We start from the raw sequence: 6,378 nt of genomic DNA on the forward strand, positions 1-6,378 counted from the left end.
ACCAGTGCAAAGCAAGCACAACAACTGCTGAGGGAAGTTTAACTCCATCTCAGACAGACCAGATACACTCAGCTTTAAAGTGGTAGAAAGAATTCTGTTCCCATTTAAGAAACAGAAATATCTCCATACAGGTATGGGGTTTTTACATACTTAATGTGATTTAAGTGTGCAAGCTCTCAATAAAATTAATGAGCAGCCATTAGTGGAGACTAAAGAGTAATTCTGCTTATTCTAAAGTAGGCATACAGTGTTTGATTAAATTGCCTAAAAGGGGTATCCTTAATCCTAGTTATATTTACAAGTTTCCAGCTGCTCCAGAACATCACTGCAGGTATCTTGTCGGACCTGTATCAGCCAAGTGAGTATCTTTTAGATCTTAGGAAAATAAACAATGGCTGCACTGATATATTGACAAACTTAAACCACAGCATCTGGTTGTGATGATTTTTTTTTTTTTTGTGCTACACAGACAATAAGACTGTAAGTGGTGCCTAAAAATTGCCTCCAGTGTTGTTTGGAGTTGCTTCAAATTATCAGAGAAAACAGATGGGAGAGCTATGCCTCCATGAAAATGGAGCTGGAGGCCAGCGAAGATAGTCTAGGACACAAATGGCACTTGCTATATTTCCTTAGACCATCAATTAAGTCCTTGAAGTCTACTGCCTGTACTGGAAACCTGTATACCTAATTTACATGTAGACACCACCCATGATCATTCAGGAACATGAAAAATGTCACAGTTACCAAGTGACTGATGTTTAATTAAGGCATATCTAAATAATAATATAATTAGTCAAATAAAATAATTAGTCAATGTATTGATTACACATAATCCATACATTGTCAACATTCCTGTTTCCAATGTACATTGAACTGTAAATGTATACTGCATTTTCTTGTCCACTGGAAATATTGTATGCAACTCTTCAGGAGCTATAATTTCATTAATGAGATTAGGATGTTAGAATATGTTGTATAAGGCATTCTGCAGATCTACCAGTGGTTGATGAATTTGTGTTGAGAAACAGGACTTTGTGCTGGTGAACCTCACCACAGACCAGAATTCTGTGTAACACGCTGTTTGCTCATCTGCTCCTGCAACCACTGGGGTTCCTCACATCAGAAGGGGTAGAAGATTGCTTTCCATCCTTTATGCAATAAATCTTATGATCAGCCTTAAATACTTCTTACTATCTTACTGACATTTTAAAAAAAGCAGCACTTCCTGAGTAGAAAACACATATTGACATGCGAAAAGTTTAATTAATTGTCTAAATCTGGAATCGCATTCAATTGTAACAATAGGATTCTTGACATAGAGTCAGAGTCATAGAACAGTTTCAGTTAGAAGGGACCTTTAAAGGTCCCTTTATCTTCTAGACAATGAGACACATTTTTTTAGTGCCATTATACATTTAGCAGATTATTTTTCCGCCAGTAAGGTTTGTTTGTCTGGAAGAGAATGGCTTTCCTCTACAGCCTTTATTAACTCTACATAGATGCCCCAGATGCCTTAGAGATCCTCAGTGGGATAAATACCTTTATATGAGCAACAGAATTAAGGTTGTAATGGTTTGACAACCCAAAACTCCTTCTATAGCTTGGAAAAAAAGATACTGGTATCTCTCCCAGAGCTCAATTCATCCACCCTTTCTTATGCATTGAATTGTCCTTGGAGGTTATTACAAAGTGAGACCACAGTGACTAATTAAGACTTGTGTGCCTTTTAGATATATAAATTAGGGTAGATAAATTCCAAATATATGTACCTAAATTAGAAGGCTAGTCTGCATTGATACTCATATAGGCAATGTAGAAAGACTGATTCCTCCAAAGAGCTACTTGGAACAGGCATCTAATTTAAGTGCTCTGTATATAGAATATCTTCTCATCCTTTGCTAATTACAGAGAAAACCTCAGGATTTTTACTTTCTCTGTCCTATTTTCTTTCATTTTAGGAGGCAAAAAGAAGATAAAAATGTCAGGGGGATGTCGGCATCAAAAAATAGCGAGAGATTTTGTGACTGTGTTACTTCAAGGAAGTAAGGATGTGATCTGGTTTTGAGTTATGAACTATACAATTTTAATATCTTATTGTAATTTTCAGGATATGATACCTAAGCTGATAGAGCCTTTGCTACACTAATAATGTTGTTGTCTCTTATTTTGACCAGAACTTCTACCTTAAGAACTGTTAAAAAAATTGTTGAAGCTGATACATTCTTGAATAAAGTTATTGAGAAAATGACATTTTCAGTCAATTATATTATCAGAAAATAATAAAAAAAGAACACTCAATAGGAGGAAATTGTAGCCTCTAAGTTTGTAATTAACTTATTTTTTAGATAATTTATTATTAAAGATTGATGCAGGATTCTCTTAGATTTTAAAATAATGTAATAAACAAGTGAGATACCGAGAAACTCCCTGGGCTGATTCAGCCCTCTGATTATTACCCACTGCTGATACTACAGGCTGACAGTGATGAGACTGAAAAGAGGAGTGTCAGGGCAATTAAAAGGGACTCTAGGGCACTGGGTCATGTGGTTGATAGGGCAGGAGCACAGGTAGTGTTCTGCCCAGTCCCTCTGGGGGCAGAGAAAAACGATGAAAGGAATAGGAGAGCTCACATTATCAACAAGTGGCTCAAGGGTTGGTGTCATCAGCAGAATTTTGGGCTCTTTGATCATGGGACAACTTTAACGACACCCGGCCTCCTGGAAATGGATGGGCTCCGTCTCTCAATTAAGGGCAGAAAGACTTCAGCTCATGAGCTGGTAGAACTTATTGAGAGGGCTTTAAACTAGGTTTGAAGGGGGAAGGGGGATGCAGCTGGACTACCTGGAAGCAAGCCCACGGCAGGGTAAGCCTGAGTTAGGGGTGAAATCAGTAACCCAGTATAGGAAAGACCTTGAGATGCTGGAGTGCATCTAGAGGAGGGCAACAAGGCTGGTGAAGGGCTTGGAACAAAAGCCCTATGAGGAACAGCTAAGGGAGCTGGGGTTGCTTAACCTGGAGAAAACGAGACTCAGATGTGACCTTATCACTCTCTACAACTTCCTGAAATGTGGCTGTAGTCAGGTGGAGTTTGATCTCTTTTTCTAGGCAGCAACTGACAGAACCAGACGACAGTCTTAAGCTGCACCAAGGGAAATATAAGTTGGATATTAGGAAAAAGATTTTAACAGGAAGAGTGATAAAGTACTGGAATTGTCTGCCTGGGGAGGTGGTGGAGTTACCATCCCTGGATGTGTTTAAAAAAAGATTGGATGTGGCACTTGGTGCCATGGTTGTGTTGAGGTGTTAGAGCATTGGTTGGACTCAATTTTAAGGTCTCTTCCAACCTAATCATTCTGTGATTCTGTGATATTATACCTCAAATAAGTTGGCCCTGATCGCTGTAATTCTTGCATGCCTTCTATGTTCATAGAAAAAATGTTTCTAATTCATCTAGAGGAGTATCTTCTAAAAGAAGGAATATCTTCTAAAAAGTGTGACAAAGGGAACTCATTAGACATACAACATCTGCCTACACAGATATGAAATTAAGGAAAACTTCTTCACCAAAAATCTTATCAAGCATTGGAATAGGTTGCCAGGGAAGGGGTGGAATTACCATTCCTGGAGGTATTTATAAGATGTGACACTTAGGGATGTGGATTAGTGGTGGACTTGACAGAGCTGGGTTAGTGGTTGGACTTGTCGATCTTGGAGGTCTTTTTCTTGTAAGAAAAACATATATCTGAAAGATAATTTAATTATCTTTCCCCATCAATATTTAAAATAATATTTTACTGTTATTTATTTACTGTTATTCTCAAATTAAAGTCTACTTCCTCAATATTAAAAGCATTCTATCAATGCTGAGTTTATTGCAATGAAATACAAAATAGTGAAAGAGTTGCTTGATATTTACTGAGTCTGACCATTTATGTAATTTGAAATATGAAACAAAAACTTTGGTATCACACAGGGATCTATTTATATCTCTGTCAGAATTGGTATAACATGGCAGTGAAACTTCAGCTTCTAAACCGAGTGTCTGCCAGAGCAAGATATTTAATTTGCATGCATGACACTAGAGAAGAGGAAATTAATTTGGCTGAATATAATCAATACATATCTAATGGCAAACAACAGTCAAAATAAATCTTACTATTTTTATTCCTCCAGGGTTTAATCCAGACAGCTGTAATTAAGCACAGTTCTCCTCTCCTAAGGGTTCTGAGAACAGCAATATGTTAGAAACCTCCATTCATTTATGCTTCAATCCATTTTGTCTCAGGCACATATAAACCTCTGCTGATAAATGTAAGAGGACTTGCAAAAACAGTCTTTGTATTCTTGATTATTTTCATAATTTAATTGCTAGTTTTTTCCATTACTCTGTTTTACTTAGTTTTGTTCAGAAAAACTGCAATAGAGGGAGCAGCCACTAAGCAGTACAGACTCCTCTAGTCTGATGTGCCTTTAGACCTCTGAGCTGGGGATTTGTTCCTAACACTGTTTATTTATGAGCACAGATATTGTGAATTTATGTATAAATGGCATTCCAAAACACTCACACAAGACCACAGTGTATACATCAAAGCACTTTGCAACAGCTCCCAGGGTCAAGGAGCAAAAACAGTGGGTTGCTCTCTGAGAGCAGATGAGCCAAGGGTGTCCCGAGGTGTGAAGGACGGCACCCTCACCACATAACGCAGTCCCACAGACTCTGAGCAAGAGTCACTGAGAAAATGTGGCCACCCCAAACTCAATCAGACAAAAGGCCAGTCAGCCAGAAAAGTCCAGAGCAATGAAACAGATTTTAAGATGAAAGCACGAAATCAGGCCATTGGGACCAACACAATACACAGACAGACGCAGTCATATCTGCGACACAGCATAGGCAAGGATAGGGTCTGAACTTGAATGAACTTGAGAGGAGTAAGATTCTTACTTCTCACAACATTTTCCCACAAAGCTTTCCTCATGGCAGTCTGATTCCAGGCAGCACAGCAGCACCGGATCAGTGCTGGCTTGAGCACTAGCAGCTGAGCCCCTAGTACAGCTGAGCCCCTAGTACGGAGCCCAAGGCTCTGACACTTGGTACTGAATTCTGGAACTTGATACTCAGCTGAAACCAATGATAGCTTAGAGGTGTCAGCTTTGGCTGCTCTTGCTTCTTTATGTGCCCAACAGCACTCATGGCTGCATGGCCTTAAAGCAAATCATGTAATAACACTTTGATATACAAGTAGAATATGGGAGCTATTCATAAATCCATGGGGCAACAAAGCTTCATGTTTTTCATAGGAGAGTCTATAACCAAAATAAGGTGAAACACATATCAATGCCTTGTGTATGCCTCATTGTCTCCTCTCAGAATGAAGGGAGGCTAAAATTACTGGTTGAAGTGCAGACATCTGTTCCACTGATCATGGAGGTTTAACCCACTTGCCCACAGGGCAAGAACAGAGGAAGAAATAAGAAAAGCCTTGTGGCTTGAGGCAATAACAGGTATATCACTTATAAGTTGCCAGCACAGGCAAAACAGACTTCATTGGAGGAAATTTAATTTAATTTGTTGAAAATTAAAATAGATTTGAGTAGTGAAAAATGAAGACAAAAGATTGGAACACCTTCAACCCCACTTTTTCTCAAACAGCTTCACTCCCTTTCCAAATCCTTTAAGCTGCACACTACCCTCATCAGAGTCCTACTCACTGATCTGCAACATTTCACCTTTCTTAAATTTTTTTTAACCAATGTGCCTTCTTGTCTGCTGGGCTCAGCCTTGCCCTGAGGTGGGTCCACTCTCTGCTGGAAGCATATCTCTGTCTGGAACAGAGATTCCCCTTACAGAAGCCACCATTCAGCACCACCGCTGCCAGTGCCTGGGCACCTGCACCTGCCACACTACTATTTGTGTGCAGTCATTGAATCCTATCTTGGCTCCCCAGCATACCAGACTCTGCAATGTCTTCTACAATAGCAGCAAGGTGGAGAATGCTGTGGTGTATGTTGAAAAACCTCTATGCAGCAGATTTTTACAAAGTTTAACAGCTTGTCTCTTGAAGTTCAGATGAATATTCTGATTTGGTGCCACTCTGACAAATTGCCTAAGCTTATCCACCCAAAATCTTAAATGTAATGCACTACTAAATAGAAAAACAATGTTTATAACCTTAGAATAAGAATTTCTATGCATATCTGGGAAACTTTCAAACTGAACAGAAAGCTGTCTAATTAATTTTAATGTTCTCACGGTAACACAGTGTATGGAGTTAGACTATTTATACCTGGTACACAAATGAATAGATGGGATTTTGGTAAATTTATCTATATACATATATTCATGGAGATCTCAATAGACATCCTATTCAAATTTGTAAT

Source organism: Onychostruthus taczanowskii, unplaced genomic scaffold, assembly GCF_017590055.1.
Source record: "Onychostruthus taczanowskii isolate IOZ18803 unplaced genomic scaffold, ASM1759005v1 scaffold85, whole genome shotgun sequence".
Classification (NCBI taxonomy): Eukaryota; Metazoa; Chordata; class Aves; order Passeriformes; family Passeridae; genus Onychostruthus; species Onychostruthus taczanowskii.